Below are 15,835 nucleotides of genomic sequence, written 5' to 3'. Positions count from 1 at the left end.
TGGTGAACAGGGTTGTTTGATCGCAATGATCATGGCTTTTAATGAATCGGTCATCAGTTCTTCTTGTCCTTCAGTTTCCTCCCATCTTCCAAAAACATAAATGGCAGGTTAACGGAACACTTTAAAATTGTGATTGTGAGTGTCAATGATTTGTTTGTATCTGAGTGGCCTGTGATTGGCTTTCGTCTGTACTACTGTTCAAAGATGGCTGGGATGGATCCCATCTGATGGTTGGATGGACAGGTGGTCGGAGAGACAAGCGGACGGATGCGCGGATGGACGCGCAGATGGATGCATTTGGCTGGGCGCCTGGATGGACGGATGGATCGATTGATGATGGTGGATGGCCGGATGGTAAAATGGAAGGCTGGACAGATGGATGGCCGGATGGACCGGCGGGCGGATGGACGGACGAGCGGATAGATGGATGGATGGACGGATGACTAGCCGGATGGATGACGGACGGACGGGTGGCTAGCCCGATGAACGGATGGATGGCTGGATGGATGGATGGCCGCCCAACGGCTTTTAAAGTAAGTAAATTTGGCGACTTTGGAAAATGTAATAATTGCAAATATTTACTATAATAACTACTTTGTCCTCATTACAATACAAAACTCATTGGTCACTTTAACTTTTCATTTCTTTGACTTTGTTGTATCGCAGGGTTGAATTAACGCAGGCGCGTCTGGCAGCCGCTGCTCACCCCCAGAAAAAAATCTTTACTCCGACCGTAAATTGTCTTTGAGAATTTTGAAAGCCGCTTATAAATTAAATGGATGATGATGATGATGATTACTATGGTCTTTGTCAGAGCAGCCATTCCCATTTATCGCCAAGGAGCACTCTTGTTTGTCCCATATTGACTATATATCTGTAGTTTTCGTCCACCTTTGGTCCATTTTCCAAACATCTGATCTACTTTTAATCCAGGCAGCCTACCACCAATGTACTTTGAGTTGAGTTATTGCCAGCTGAGTTATTACTTGCTGACGGAAGGCTTTGAATTTACTCTCCATGTTTTATGCGGGTGTCGTATAACCAGGTCCAAACAAAATAAAAACAAGCACAAAAAGTTTGCCAACTCTTCTTTCTCTGCAATTCCTTCCGCATTTCTAATCTGAATCTGGATGTGGGATTAGTTGGCATGGCCTAGGTGTGGGAATGGGGTTTACCTGCAAGAGGAAGCCTCGGTCTGAGTCCCGCAGCGGAGGAAGAGAAGAAGATAAACACACTACCACGGATTAATGGATGCGTGTAATGTTGGATTATGGTTAGCATGTATATTTATACCGATGTGTGCTTTAGAAAAAGCTTCTTACATTAAATTACTGTGAACTACACGCAAATTGGCTGGATGAAGGTTAGTTAGCAATTCGTATTCTCATAAAATATGCTGATACAAGGCGATATTTTTACAAATTCCAGGGCATGTGCTCTGTGTAAAGACACACCAGTCCATGCTACATTTCCCTACACTTTGGGATTAATGTTGTGTTGTTTACACACACCATTGTCAGTTAGTTGGTGTCCGTTTGTTTTCACCAATCAATATTGGTATTTTTATTCTGTTTACCTGCGGGTTCTCTCCAGTCAGTGAGTTGGCAGCGATTTGTTTGTCCCAAATCAATATTTTTGTTACATACTCACCTGTTAAGCAAAACAGATGCCATTGCAGGAAAAAAAACAGTTTTTATAACAGCAAACACAGTCCGCCAAAATGAGCCCGTGACTTATCGCGCAGAAAAAAAAGAAGCAGTTTTGTAGCCGTATATGTGCTGCTGCGCTTGCATACGCGTTGCCGAGGTGTGTTTTCATTCCCGGGGAAGCAAAATCGGGGAAGGGCAGTGATTCGCTGTGCCTCATTTGAAGAGCAACCTTGGAGATGTAATTGGTCTCCTGACACATAAAGTCGCTCAGACACACACACACACACACACACACACACACACACACACACACACACATAAGCAGCACACACACAACCACACATCTCTCGTCTCACGTTCTCTTTCCATGTTTTGAACCCATCGGAATGCATTACGCGGAGAACAAAGACTGTGTACACGGGATGATGTTGATTAGCTCACCAGACGCGAGATGATAAGAAAACGCTTATAGAGCTCGGCTCATGAATAAAATAGCTCATTACGTCCCACAACTTTTTCTTTTCAAAGGGGTCTTCCTCTATTTCGAGCACCGCGTATAAGTAACACAGTTACTCAAGTGTCAATCATGAAGCCACTTTGAGAAAATGAAGAAATGATTTGTCACAGTCATGAGACATATTTGGAATGATTATTGAATTATGAAATGAAGCATGACTAGTAAATGATGCGATGAGATTTTTCAGTACAATATACACACCTGCTCCAGGTGGAGCGAGCACCTAGAGATCGCATTTGGTGCGGATTACAGCACTCGAAATAAAATTGACCTAAATTCAGCTACCAATCTATAGATTGTGATTTCTGTGACATTTGTAAATTGTTATTCCTTTAAACATTGGACGGTATAGCACCTCAAGTTTTATTTACCTCCTCTGTTGACTGTCTGTCAAACATTAAGTCAGAGTTTTCAGAAGAGGTTTCTTATTTTGGGGTTGAGGGAGGCATGATGGAACTTTCTTGTGCTTCGCTGCAGATCTCAAAGCTGCATTACAGCAGCAATGTGCACAAACAAAGCCTGTTTCATCTGCACTTTTAAGAGAACCTACTTCCTATTTATAACCCATTTCCAGCAGAGGAGGGAATGACATCTTTCTCGCCTTTTGCTCGCTCTCCCGCTAGCATTCCACTGAAGAAATTAAGCAATCGCTCACTTTTCTTCTCACCGTTGTGGAAACACTGACAACGGTTTGTTCACGTATGAGTGAGTGTTTGTCACCATCACCTCATCACTTACTGTTTTGTGTGTGTCTTTGTGTGTGTGTTTCCTGCACTTTGTCTATATATAGAAGGTGACAAACTAGTTAATTAGCAGTCATCATTAGTTACAGCCTCTCAAAGCATGTCTTTTTTGTTTTTGTGGAAAAAACAGACATGTTTGACAAAAATCTTAAATTGAAATAAAAAGGAAAATAATGGAAAAAGATTTGAATAGAAAACATTTTAACATTGAGAAGACCGCTGTAGTGAAAATGTCTAAAGTATTTGTGCAAAAATATAGAGTGCTATAATTACTCAGAGATATTTTGAGATGAGTAGATCAAGCTTCATTCTTTTATTTTGATCAATGAGTGTTTGTATAATAACACCATGTGAATACTTAAAGCAATTTGGGAAAAAATATGACAATACAGCGATACCTCTGCTTACGAACGCTTTAGCTAACAAACTTTTCGCCTTACGAACATTAAATTCGCGAGAATATAATCTTGGCACAAGCACTATTTTTCGGGAAAAACACGGAGCGCCACAATGGCTGGCGGACTTGTTTTCGGCGGAAGAACACCAAACCACATGGCTGAAACAGCGCCACCGTGGCTGCCGGACTACTTTTCCACACACCCTTTCTCTGAGTGCATATGTGTTTTGCTATCAGCTGGATACTTTTGCTTTTTTGGGACCGAAGAGGGTACAAAACAAAATTACGGTCGAGCAGAAGAAGGAGATCATCGAGAAACACGAACGAGGTGTGCGTTTGTGTGACTTAGCGTCCCAGTACCATTATGCTAAGTCCAGCATTGCTACGTGTGGCTAAGGGTGTTTCTGTGTTGTCTAAGCAACGGTCTCAGGCAATAGAAGCGGTTGAAAAACGTCTGTTGATTTGGAGTAACGAAAAGCAGCTAGCAGGGGACAGTGTGTGTGAGGGTATTATCGCCGAGAAAGCACGGCAACTTCACTCTATCATCGAGAGGAAACCTGGAAGTTTGTCATCCAATGACAACTACCATCACAAAGGTAAATAAAACAACTATTATACAGTACAGTTTATTTCTTTAATTATAATACAATAGCACCGTTATTATACATAACATAACATATTTTCTGTTGTTTTAAGTCTTATTTAGTAGAAAATTATGTTTTACGGTGACCTGGAAACGGATTATTCTCATTTTTAATGGTTTCATTGGAAATTAATGTTTGGAAGACACACTTTTCGCCTTACACACACTTTCTGGGAACCAATTAAGTTTGTAAGCTGAGTTATCACTGTATATAGATCGTTGGATTAATTAAAATGCCACAAACTGGTGGATTGCTTAACATGTGACACGGACAAAAAAAAGCTGACCTAAAATGCTAATGTACTTTATGTCTCCATCTTCTATAAAGGTTGTCCTCATTGGGGTTGCGCGTGACCCGGCTGACAAAAAAAGGGATTTGTCTGAGCCCTGCGATTGGCTTCTGATGACCACTCCAGGGTTCCCGAACTATTGCACTGGGTAAATTCCGGTTCATCCACGACTGTAAATGTGGCATACACAAACTATTTAGATCTATTTAGATCCATTGAGAACTATTAATACAGAAATATTCGTAAAAATCATACAAACAATTTACAAAAAAGGTATTCCGCAAAACAATCGTACATAAAGCCAGTTTGTTTCCGATAATCATGATTTCTGTCCACTAAGTTTAACATGTCCTAGTCTAATGGGATTCATCTTAATCGAATCAATTTCTGCTTGTTGTCTCGCCTCGAGTGTTGAGTCCACGCCTTCTTTCTTGCCTCCAGAAGCCCCGTGGATGTAACGGTTTGAGAACCTGGGGAACATTTTAATGGGTGCCCAAAAGAGCATCTCTTCAGGCAACAACTCAAATTTCTCCAGCTTTCAAACTGTCCTGGAGCCTTACACGCAACACACCAAGTAATTGCTATTTTTGTTCGGTTGTGGCTACAGTTCATCATCTTCCACCTGGAGATGTGAAATGTGTCTCCTTTTTAAAAAAAATGCTGTAGCATGAAGAGGAGTGTTGTTTTTGGAAAGTGGGAATAAGTAGCACCAATCACGTGGCTTTAACCGAAGACTGGGGGCGGGGAATTGAGGACAAAAACAGTGGCCACCATTTTCTTGTTAGGACAACAGGCTCGTTCGCGAACGACGCATCACTTATTGTGGCAGCTCCGTGTGTATCCCGAAAAATAGTTTGTATGCCAAGGTAAAATTTTCATCAATCTAACGTTCGTACACCGAAAAGTTCATAAGCCAAGGGGTTCGTAAACCGAGGTTTTCACTGTACTATGAATTAAGTAAAATATTTCCACACATTTTTATACTTGGTCACTTGCTGGTATTTATTTATTTTTTTTTTTTACAAATTACTGACCAATCAAACATGCTGAAAATGGCTTGCTCTCCTCGCTGCTGCAATGTTCATGAGTCAACAAACATCATTTTTGGAGCTTCCTAACAAAACATTTTTGACGTCAGGATTCAGCCTGATGATTTGCTATTTCAACAAACCAAATCTATCACATAAGTGTTACACTGTAATTGCTTTCATGGTTGATAATGCATACGTATTCCTGCCAAGCTACAAATTAATAATGTGTTTATTTTCCTGTTTCCATTTGGCAGTTTTGTTAAATGTGACCTGTACAATTGGGGCATGAATCTCAAGGGATGCTTCATCTTCACATAGGACACTGATTGTTGTGCTCTTCTTCCTTGAAAGTTTGGAGGCTTTTATCATTATGATGAACATAGCCGGAAAGAGAACATTCATCAATGTCTTCAAAGGTTATGCTCATTCATTTCAACCGTCTGCTAGTCTTTGTAATGTTGTTCTGCAATCATATTGAGATATGGTGATTTCCACCAAGATGAATGCCTGGTGCAGTGGTTCTGAACCTTGTTCGACGTACTGAAGCCAACCAGGTCATATGCACATTATACAACGGTGAAAACTACACTACACTACAATGGTGAAAAATAACACACTTTATTTTAAATTCAACAAGCTTGAAAATCATTGATTAAAAGTGAAAAAGGTAAATAAACTTTCTATACATGTGTTTTCAATTGTGCACAAAATGAACCATGTATGACATCCTATCACTTTGACGAGTGAGTAAACCAAATTTTTCATAGCACCAATTGGACAAGAAATCAAATTTCAACACCTTTGTAAGTGAAAAGTTCGAGCTAAAGCGTTCATAAGCCGAGGTATCACGGAATATGTGATTGTGGGGTGGGAAACCCAGAACTGTTCGACAACATATTACGGCAACAATGTTCTTGACAATTAACAAGTATGTAAATGCCAACATGAGGTCATATCCTGACCACTTTCTCACTCCTTCATCTGAGAGTCTGTTCTGTGACGACCACTAAAGGTCTTTTCATTACAACGCCCACACGCACCAAACCCGACCCTACCCCCTCCCCCGCACCTGCTTGCCATGAACGGCGTCTTTGTGATTGACGCAACGACCTCCTCGGTCTTCTTCACATGATCAGCAAACACTGTGCCCCCCCTCCCCCTAATAGGCACATTATTTTAAAAAAACTACGATAAATGATGATACGTGGCCTCGTGGTGAGATGTAGCTGTGTTCAGAATTATGGTTCAAAATGTTCAAACTTGGTTTCATTGTCATGCAAAACACTTTGTAGCAGACCACTGAGAGCTTACACAGATGTAATTCCTCAAGAGCAGCCAAATTCCGAGTTCATGTTAAACTCGGGGTCGATTGAGCTCCTCGTCGCCGCCTTGTTTTTTTTAGTTATTGTCACCAGAAAAACGCAATTTAAAATATCTGCGATATGTCCCAATCTTCCTTCTAGGAAAATTCTCATCTTGAATCTGTATATCAATAAACAGACACAATGAGGATCGCAGAATGCTTTGAAAATTCCCAAATTTCATCACCAACATTTCAAAGCGCAAAGAAGAGCTTTTTCTCTCAGTAATGCTCTTCCAGTACTTTCTTCGAAGGTGTACCGTAGCATCACATGATATTAATCAGTGTCTCTGAAATCTCCATTTGTGCTAGGCCACTTGCTATTCATGCAAAAGCCAAGTGAATGTTTTTTTTAATAACTTGGCAGGGTTTGGAGAGCAACTGTACACACATTGCACGTAGTCTCCCGACAGCACGACAGCTTCCGAGATTTGACAGTGGTAATGACCCAAAGATTTGTGCGAGGATCACTGAATGAAAAGCAAACATTCCCGCCCCTTTCCAGCCCCCCAAAACAAACACACAAAAAAAAAACAAGTGTAGCAGGCTTTTTTAATGCAACCTCACTCACTGCATTTGCCTCCACTTACTGCTTTGAATTTGAATTTACTTTAATTAACATCCGATGGAGATTCTTTTAGTTCAATATCTGTGCTGTCATAATCACTTCAATTGTTATTTAGTACAAAATCACAGTGAGAAGTACAAATGCGCGATAGAAGATGTGTGCTTTATTTTATTTTATTTTATGTTTAACAGCTGGGTAGCTTTAAAATACTGCATCAAATATCCATTAACTCATTCACTACAAGACGTGCAAAAATATGTCCACTCCAGTGCCAGGGTTTTTGTCATTTTCACTCAAAGGCAGGACCCACATAATATTGAGTTAGCCAAAAAATGCATAATTAAGAAGAAAAAACATATATATATATATATATATATATATATATATATATATATATATATATATATATATATATATATATATATATATATATATGTATATATATATATATATATATATATACATATAGGTCGCACTGGAGGATAAGTTGCATTTTTGGGGAAAATTTATTTGATAAAATCCAACACCAAACAACATACATGTCATCTTGAAAAGCAATTTAAAATAAATTAATTAAATTAAAATAAAATAGAGAACATCAGGCTCCGTTTTACTTCTTTTTTTTCCAACATAACACCGCAGCTCTCGCTCTACGCAACTCCGATGGACACACCTCCTTTTTAGTAACCTAGAACAGTCTTTTACAAGAGTTATTCAGATAACTCTAGCACAAAGAACATTCTAACAAGTTTAGCAAAATATCAGGTTTTACTCCAAATCACCAAATCCAAGGAAATCTTCATCCTCTGTGTCACTTTTAAATAACTCCCCCAACTCGCCAGGTAGACAAGGTGCCACTTCCTCTTCTCTGCGCTCTTGCGGTTTAATGTGAAAATAACATGTGAAATGATATACAGTAATAAAAAAAAGCATATATAAGTCGCTCCGATTTATAAGTCGCACCCCCGACCAAAAACTGCGATTTATAATCCGAAAAATACGGTTCATATTATTATTGGAAAACATTTTTCATTTATTGAAGGTGCGCCTTATAGTCCGACGCGCCTTTATATATGGAAACAGGTTGAAAATACACCATTCTTTGGGCGTCTGCCTTATACTCCGGTGCATCTTATAAACCGGAAAATACGGTACATGTACAGGACCTGCTGATCTGGCGCAGGAGGAATTCTCCATTGGTTGGATCAAGGAAAAAAAACATTCTAGTTTCCCCACTAATATTTATTTACTCAATGAATGTATCTGCCAGACGAAGAAAGTTCAGCCCAAAATATTTGTGTAAAATGTTCACGAACAACATTTTAATTGAGCTTTCCACAATAAAGCACTCTTCAGGGGAACTGTAATACAACGTAAAGTATGATAAATGTACTCTGAATTTTGCTGCTTTATGCTAATATAGTTGCATAATGGATACAAAGTAAAGAGCAAAAAAATGTGTTTATGGGTCTAAAAAAACAAAACACTAAATAAACGAGAATACCTTGTGTTGATTTGGTTAATTTGAGGAAAATGATCTTTTTAAAAACGGTGCCCAAAGCAATTTGCTTTCTCTGAGTGGAAAGAGAAAAGAATGATTTGTCTCATCACTGACATCCAGAACAGAAAGTAAAAAAGAGGCAGTCAAGAAAACAATTCAGCGAAAATAGTACAATTCAAACACAGCGCAATTCTTCCCCGTGTTTTCTCAGCACACAAATGACAGAACAAATTAACTCATTCACGACCATTTACAAATGTATTCGGGAATTGAAAATATGACGTGCAGCGCCATTTCAAAATTAGTTCAGGTTTTTTTTTTCATGCTTGTGTGCTGATAAAGTGCTGGCCTTGGCCTCTATTTTTTTCTTTTCCACAAGGGGGAGGCATTCCCCTTTTTTCCATGTTAGCTTTCAAAACTCTCAATGTCATTTTACAGTCACAGGATAAGTTTTTCCTGTGGGTGAGCACCGGCGCGTGGGATGCTGGAGCCTATCCAAGCTGTCTTCGGGTCAGTAGGAGGGGGGGACTTACTGAACTGGTTGCCAGCCAATCGCAGGGTACATAGAAACGAACAACTATTCGCACTCACACTCTCACCAGTGTCAGTTTCAAGTCTTCAATCAGCCTGCCATGCATGTTTTTGTAATGTGGGAGAAAACCGGAGTACCCGGAGAAAACCCATTCTGGCACAGCGAGAACATGCAAACTCAACACAGGGAGGTTGGAGCTGAAATTGAACCTGGTATCTCTGTACTGTGAAGTCGTCGTGCTAACTATTCAACTACCGGGCCACCCACATTTTATTTGTGACCTATATAAATGTACAGTAGGACCTCGGTTTACGAACCCCTTGGCTTACGAACTTTTCGGTTTACGAACGTTACATTTATGAAAATGTTACCTTGGCATACAAACTATTGTTCGGGATACACACGGAGCTGCCACAATGAGTGATGTGTGACCTGGGAACGGATTATTCTCATTTTAATGGTTTCCTATGGGAAATTATTTTTTGGGATCCACACTTTTCGCCTTACACACTCTGTCTGGGAATCAATTACGTTCGTAAGCCAGGGTCCCACTGTACTGTAAATGCATATTTCTTTATGGCGCCCCCTTCTGTCGAACTCTCTAGGTGCCAATGGCTTCTCTTATGTACTGGAAGTCATTTATTATCACCTCAGCAGAATTATTGCTCGAGTCCAAACCAGACGCAACTCTGCTTTTGTTTTTAGAATATTTTGGATAGAGACAACTGAATCGCAATTTACAGGAAGACATTGTTTTACTGGCCGCTATGCTTTTGCAGCCAGCCTCCAAATTTATTAAATGAGTTAGAACTTCTGACGTGTACAACTTTGTGAGTGTAACTGTCGCCTCTGTGATCAAATTAAAGGCAACCCGAACCGATCCCATTCGTATCCATTATGCTTTGAAATGGATCAATGGCGAGAAGGGATGGGGCTCATCGCTCTGGGCCTGTCAGCGAGGCGAGCCGTGAGCGAGAAGAAAATGAGCGGGCACCAGCAGAAGCTGGACGATTGTGAACACACACGCATACAAATAATGAATATATAATCCGGAAAGAATTTATTAGCATGCGCATGTGATGAAATGTTTCTGGGAAAATCTGGACTCTCAGATGGGAGTGATGACAGTGTGCATGTCTTGTATTGTCTTTTTTATTTATTCATATATATATATATATATATATTTACTCTGTGTTTCAAGCACTTTTCCACCCTTTATTTAAACCATGTTGCCACTGCACCCCTTGAGCCTTGAAACCCCTGAGTGGCAGCTATGGCCTACTTTTTGAATTTCCTGCTGCACACAAACAACCAACACGCTCACAATGCACAGTCAGCCCAACTTCCACAAACACATGAAATAGAGACTTTGTAAAGCACATCAACACAATGTGAATGAAAGCACTTTTTTCCACACTTCACATCTTATTGAGGACAAGAAGTATGAGTAACGGTGACAGAAAGGAAAAGGGGAATTGGGTTGGGGCGGGTCAAGAAAGAAAGTTTAATAAATAAATAAAATGTAGAGCCCAAATGATAATACAACTATGTCAGTGCATGGTGCATTGCCAAGACACACACTGTGAATAATATGCAGTGTTTTTCTGCTGAGCTGGTTTGTCGTCGCGTTAAAAATATAGCACCGCACACATTCCGCCGGCGAGTCTTAATGATGACAGCCCAAGGGATGGATAATTAAGACAGAGAGAAGAAGAAGAATCAGGCCTCACTACAACATTAATTGTTTTCCAATGTAATGGCTCCAATCTACGAGCCTTCACTGCCATGTAGATCCTTTACAGAGCTCGGTTAGCCAATGGGCTATGACGATACGCGTACGGGAGGTATTTATTCCTCTGAAAGCGAACAATAGCTCTCATAGCTCACTATTTGGCCGCATCGGAGCACATTAACCTAACATGCGAATGTACTTTCCAATTTGCTGCTTCCCTTTCTGCACCTTTATTTAAAGGACAACCGACGTCTCCGGACAAGTTGTGTCCATAATTTGTAAATGTAATGTATGTAAATAAAACAGTTGCACATGCTTTACATGGGACAATTTGAAATTTTGGTTCAGACTTTAGCAAGCATCATAGAATTTCACAAGTTGATTTGCTTTTTGTGGGCTGAATAAAATGATGTGGCGGGCCAGATTTGGCCCCCGGTCCTTGACTTTGATACCTGTGGTCTAGAGATAGGGAGTCAGTGAAAGCCTGGTTATTAAAAAAAATTAAATAAACTCGAAAAAAATTTAAAATAAAGTGTATTTGAGAATTTTTAAAGGCTCTTATATATATTATAATATATATACAATATATTATAATTACTAAAAAAAATGTTGAAAGCCATGGTGGAAAAGACTGACACGGCCAATACTTCGGTGGCATGAGTTACAAATGCTGAAAAGGTGTTGATGAGCAACAACAAACGGGCGACTAGAAAAGGACAATCAGCGGCAGGTCACAGGTGAACACAGGAGAGGGAAAGGACGCAAACAACACGCAGAGCAAGCCAACGTGATAAAACCAGCTCGTTGTATTAGTGCAGCTCGACAAAATTCGAATGAAACAAGCAAAAAAAATGTCCATTGTTCTCTTTGTAAGGACTACAGAATTTCTATTCAATTAAATTGTGCTACTGTACATAATGCTGTGGCCAATTGCTGAGGCTATTTACAGCGAGAGCACAAAGCGTCTGCGCACATGCTAAAACAACACGCATGCACTTACACACGTACAGACCACATCCCACATGGTCTGTCAATAGGGAGCAGGATGTTGTGCACGTCAACAAACAGGATGCTCCCGGTAAGAGGGGGAGGCAGATCGAGAAGCAAAACGCATGGAAACCTTATGAAATAAAAGGTCGAGTGACACGGTAATTGAAGATTGAGCGAGAGAGGTGTGGTGGAGAGAAGATATCCAGTGAGTCAGGAATGAGGTATGAAAAGACCCAGTGTTTGGATTTATCCACCTCCACTTTCTCACTTTCTCTTCCTGCACTTCTCGTAAAGACACAAAAAGCTACATTAGGATCGTACAGTGAACTTTTTTTTACTTGTGCCATTTATCTTCCAACCTATGTCTCCTGTCCAACCTATTTATTCTACATGTGATGTCAAAGATGGAGGACATTCCTTCTGTTGTAATATATCCTTCCAGTATTGTTAACATGAAATCAAAAGGGTCGAAAAATATAACAAAATATGCGGGATTCACCAGCTGCTTGTTTCTCATGCCAAGTGGGAATGCAGCGTAAGCTGTAATTTTAAACACATTGATATAATTCAAAACAGGTTTCTCTTTAAAGGACAACCGACATCACTTTTTTGTTTCCTAACTGACATCAGAAAAACATTTTATAGCATCTAAAATACCCAAAACACACAGTATGATATTTTTAGTCAAATGCAAAACACCAATAAAAATGACTTAAAGTGTCCAAAAACTATTTCAAATTGAACCCGGAAGTGGCCAGTTTCAGAAGGTCCCGCCCCCTTGTTCGTGGTGTCACCCCAAGACGTCTTGGAGAATGAAAACAATGGCTTCAGATTCGGAAAAGATGCTTTCTTGTTACTCATCCAATTATGAAAATGATTCAAATAGTTCTGAAGAGGAAAGCATACGTTTGCAATCGATTAAAGAATTTATTCCGTGCCATTTTGAGGCAATTGGGGGGAGGGGAAATGTAGCACCAAAAAAAAGGTAGAAAATGGCGACAAAGCTCCGTGTAAGGAATTAATCAGCCCGTGGCCTTACACGGAGCTTTGTCGCCCTTTTCTGTCTCTTTTTGGTGCAACACAAAGTTTTCAGACCAAGTACAGCAAAATGCATTGACGTGATGGAAGGACTGCTACAATGTGTCCTTTTTTCGGTCAGGGGCGTTCCTTTAGTGACGTCATGTACGGACTCGTCACCAACTCAAAAACAAGACTTCCGGAATATTCAGCGCGAGCGATATAGCTATATGCGGTGGAATCTTTGTAAAATACGCTCAGTAGAAGTCATTTGAAGCCATTTTATGAATTATGGACACAACTTGTCCGGAGACGTCGGTTGTCTTTTAAAGTAAATATTTGAAATGTAAATAATGTTTAGTAGATGGTGGAGCACAGTCCAATTTGACAAATGTTTGGATACAAAGCCCATGGCATCATAGCATTTGTTAAGCAGTGGCGGACCGTCAAGGCCTGCAAAGCCTTCTCTGCTAGTCTTAAAATATCTGAATCACGGACTGATGTGAATTGTATTTTGTCCATGGAGTCTATTGAAGGCCTGTTACTCTCTCTCTCTCTCTCTCTCTCTCTCTCTCTCTCTCTCTCTCTCTCTCTCTCTCTCTCTCTCTCTCTCTCTCTCTCTCTCTCTCTCTCTCTCTCTCTCTCTCTCTCTCTCTCTCTCTCTCTCTCTCTCTCTCTCTCTCTCTCTCTCTCTCTCTCTCTCTCTCTCTCTCTCTCTCTCTCTCTCTCTCTCTCTCTCTCTCTCTCTCTCTCTCTCTCTCTCTCTCTCTCTCTCTCTCTCTCTCTCTCTCTCTCTCTCTCTCTCTCTCTCTCTCTCTCTCTTGCTCGCTCGCTCGCTCTCCTCCCGCGCGTACGGGTGCGCGCTCGCTCTCCCTAACGGTGTGCTTATCTCGGTACACATCGTCAGCTCCAGTGTGAAGTGAAGTCTGACAGCTGCCGCCTGGCTTGGTCCACTTGCCGCTTCGCTGGTCCACCTCACCCCGCGGATATCAATTAGCACGCTAAACGTGTGTAATTATGAATGCACTTTTTGGACTTGTTTGATTACCACCGAAGGATGCGATATGTCTTTTTCTCACCTCTCCCCTCCTCCTTTCTCTTTTGCAGTTGCTTCGGGACCGTGGAAGCGCTGCTTGCCTTCAACTTGAGGCAAAGAAAGACGGTGGAAAACTCCTTGGAATTCTCCGCTTACCGTTCACGCATTGGCACTCTCTGGTGAGCACTCTTTTTTTAATTATTATTATTTGGACTGTTTGTGTGGAAAAGTAGTCCATGTGTCTTTATTTCTGTTGGACTCGCTCGTAAAATGCGTCAATCAAATCATCAAGCTGGCGAGGACGAATTAACAGAAAGTCTTTTTATAAAAGTAACGATACTTCCCGTTGATTTTTCTGATAAATATTAATGTGAATGATGTCTGGTTAGTGATCCGTATTTGACTATTATGGGAGATGAAAGGAACATTTTTTGGGGATGCCTTGGGGAAGTTAGCTTTTTTTTCTAATAGGCTCCACATTTATCACACGTCTTGTCTATATGATTCCAAAGTCTGGCCTGTGGTTCATTATGCACACAACTTGTTTAAATCGCATATTTGAACTATCAAATTGTGGACTATATTAAAATGAGTACGGTATATGAGCCATGTTGGACAGTTAAAATGGAAAAGTTACAGAGTGGCATGAAAGTCTTGATTTTTCTCTACACAAACCTTAATTAAGTGGAACAAGGTTGCCCGCCCTTTCTTCCACCTCATTCTCATAGGCAGTTCGCTTCACATTCTCCTGTGGATTTTGGGGGCCACTCGTCTTCTGTTTATCAATTACGCTTGTCTATTATGGAGATCTCACACATCCCTCCAAGCTAAAACATTCTTCTCCCACACACCATCCGCCGGTATCGCACCTCCCACATAGCCACACTTGCTGTCCACAGCCGACTAGATGGTGATGTGCCACCGCTTGCACTTATAAGAGGGGCCTTCCGCAACTTTAATGGCGACTCATGGTTCTTGTCAGGCCAGGGGGCCGCTTAAAGGCTCATGAGCAAAGTCATCAAGCAGACACGGAGACACACTCACACACACACGAAAGTGTTGGTCAGAGTAATCTGCTGATGTGGTTTATGGTGCATGTACAGTGAAGGGCATCACCATGAAGCATGTACCCTGGAAATATATGTGTGTGTGTGTGTGTGTGTGTGTGTGTGTGTGTGTGTGTGTGTGTGTGTGTGTGTGTGTGTGTGTGTGTGTGTGTGTGTGTGTGTGTGTGTGTGTGTGTGTGTGTGTGTGTGTGTGTGTGTGTGTGTGTGTGTGTGTGTGTGTGTGTGTGTGTGTGTGTGTGTGTGTGTGTGTGTGTGTGTGTAGTCAGTCACATATTCAATGCAAGAAAAAGTGAGTTGAAAGAGAAGAGAGTGAGATTATGCAAAGTCAAAAGTATGGCAGGAACTGGAAACCCCATGTAAGCAGTTTTTCTTTTATATCATTATTTAGCGGTCAGGCCCTTTGCTTGACGGACTCTTTGGGCTGGTGACATGCTTGTCACCAGCTTGAGGTTTATGCGGATGACTTATTTTAGCCCAGCATAAGCACGGGTAGAGGACTCCACTATTTGGAGTATTGGGACACATTTATTAATCATTTCATTAATCAATCACAATTCCCTTAGTTTCCTCCACTCAATGGTGTTCATTGTAACAAAAATGACATTTTGGCAAACGACACACTTTGTAGAAACTGTACCGAAATTTCCAGTGTATAAGGTGTTCCAGAGTATAAGGCACACATTCAATGAATGAAAAACATTTTCGAAATATGATTATAAGGGTCATCTAAGGGTCAGAAAATCAAGGCTTCTTCGTGTGTCT

At 40.7% G+C, this 15,835-nt stretch overlaps 1 protein-coding gene across 2 annotated transcripts in view; it reads left to right on the top strand.

Annotated features, from left to right (window-relative positions):
• Nucleotides 1–15,835, top strand: part of LOC148892782 (receptor-type tyrosine-protein phosphatase delta-like) — a 197,418-nt gene that overhangs the window by 10,383 nt on the left and 171,200 nt on the right. The window contains exons 2-3 of one of the 2 annotated variants that reach the window (XM_089007186.1): nucleotides 13,878–13,977; nucleotides 14,078–14,185. The gene's annotated coding sequence lies outside the window, so the exon portion shown is untranslated. Of the gene's footprint in view, nucleotides 1–13,860; nucleotides 13,978–14,077; nucleotides 14,186–15,835 lie in introns of those variants that run through there. The other variant, XM_089007187.1, reaches the window with a different exon arrangement.

This window comes from Hippocampus bargibanti, linkage group LG10 (assembly GCF_051943395.1).
Source record: "Hippocampus bargibanti isolate YZ-2025 linkage group LG10, ASM5194339v1, whole genome shotgun sequence".
Taxonomy (NCBI): domain Eukaryota; kingdom Metazoa; phylum Chordata; class Actinopteri; order Syngnathiformes; family Syngnathidae; genus Hippocampus; species Hippocampus bargibanti.
This window is presented reverse-complemented; position numbering and strand designations above follow the sequence as displayed.